Source organism: Setaria italica, chromosome VI, assembly GCF_000263155.2.
Source record: "Setaria italica strain Yugu1 chromosome VI, Setaria_italica_v2.0, whole genome shotgun sequence".
Classification (NCBI taxonomy): domain Eukaryota; kingdom Viridiplantae; phylum Streptophyta; class Magnoliopsida; order Poales; family Poaceae; genus Setaria; species Setaria italica.
Genome location: NC_028455.1, coordinates 26,440,796 through 26,442,503, shown reverse-complemented (window position 1 = coordinate 26,442,503; position 1,708 = coordinate 26,440,796). Strand labels below are relative to the sequence as shown.

General features: G+C 61.4%; 1 pseudogene; it reads left to right on the top strand.

Moving 5' to 3' along the window:
- Positions 1–209: 209 nt before the first annotated feature.
- Positions 210–1,420, top strand: LOC105914590 (annotated as a pseudogene).
- The last annotated feature ends 288 nt before the right edge of the window (positions 1,421–1,708 follow it).

Sequence of the window (1,708 nt, the reverse complement as noted above, 5' to 3'; positions counted from 1 at the left end):
GATCGGCAGCAGGGGCCAGGGGCTCTCCTCCATATAATCCCCCTGAATCTCCCTCCGGTGATCACCAAAAGCTTCTCCAGTTCCCAAGCGCGCATTTGCAAACGCGAACAATTCCGTCCTCGATCGCCATTTCTGCCGCCCCCACAGAGCTAGAGCTTGACACCGTCCCAAGCTCCATGGCTGACGGCGAGCGCGCCGGCCCAGCGCAAATGACCGCGGTTGCCACGCGGGTCGCGGCCATCTGCGACATGATCCAGGAGCACCGCCGCGCCGGGACAACGATCAGCGCCGGCGAGCCGCCGTCATCTCCGCGATGATCGACGACGTCGCCACCACCGCCGCCGAGGGGAGGCCGAGGGCCTTCAGGCGGAAGCGCCGCATGGCCAGCGCCCACGGGTACAAGCAGGAAGGGCGCAGGCTCGTCCAGGGCGAGAGCGGCGTCGTCGTCGTGAGGGCGCGCCACCGCGCGCCGGGCCAGGCCGTCGCCGTGAAGTCCCTTCACCGCAGGAGCGGCGGGAGCCACGCCGGCGACGTCCTGCGTGAGGCCTGCTTCACGGCTGCCGGCGGCAGCCACCCCTCGTTCGCTGCATTCCGCACCGTCGCGCGCAGTCCAGAGCGTCAGGGCCGTCATGGGAGACCGCGGCGGCGACCGGCCGTTCTCGGAGCCGGAGGTGCGCCGCGTCATGCGGCAGCTGCTGGCCGGCGCTGAGGTGATGCACGGGCACGGCATCGTGCACCGGGACATCAAGCCCGAAAACATCCTCGTCGGCGGCGGCGACAGCGGCGCCGCCAGGATCTGCAACTACGGGGCGGTCAAGTCCCGAGAAGGACACGTGGCGATGGCGTACATGGCGCCGGAGGTGCTGGCGAAGAACGCCGACCACGACTCTCGTGGACGCGTGGTCGCTCGGCTGCGTCATGGCGGAGCTCCTCACCGGCAAGCCGCCGTTCGCGGGGAAGGATGAGACCCACCAGCTCTTCAAGATCTTCGACGTGCTCGGCGTGCCGTGCAAGAGGGTGTGGGAGGCCATGAAGCCCCAGGCCGGCCTACGACGACGAGGTGCAGGTGTGGCGGGCGCGGCAGCTGCGAGCGCGGCACCGCAACCGGCTGCGCGAGATGTTCAACGAGGAGATGCTGTCAACGGACGGATTCCAGGTGCTCAAAGGGCTCTTGACGTGTGACCCCGAGAAGCGGCTGACGGCGACTGCCGCACTCCGGTGCCCATGGTTCACCAAGGACGTCGACGGTGCTCCTGTCTCGGAGACGGAGCGGATCATGGTTACCAAGATTGCCGCCATGGCCAGCAAGTTCAGCTCACTGGCCATATCTTCCGTTGGATGCGCTCTAGGTTTATTAGGCCTAAGTCATTGGTCCAGTGATTGTCCTGTGAGCTGTGATGGAAGAATAGTGACGTTTTAGTACCAGTTTTTTTTAATGATTTTTTCCAAGTTTTTCTTTATCAATACTAGTACCTTGTAAATAAATATGCCTAATTTGTCAATGGTGTCGTATAAATGTGTGTTCCATTTAAATTAGATGGTTGTTCTGTCACAAAAACTTTAACACACCGATAGTTGCCACTTGAATGTTTTTTGGGCCCCAAATATTCGAATTTGAGCCCTCTCAGATTAGTTGCATCATCCTTAGCGCCACGTGATATCTTCTTACCGCAATCTTATTCCACGAAGCTGCTCCTATTCGTATGTC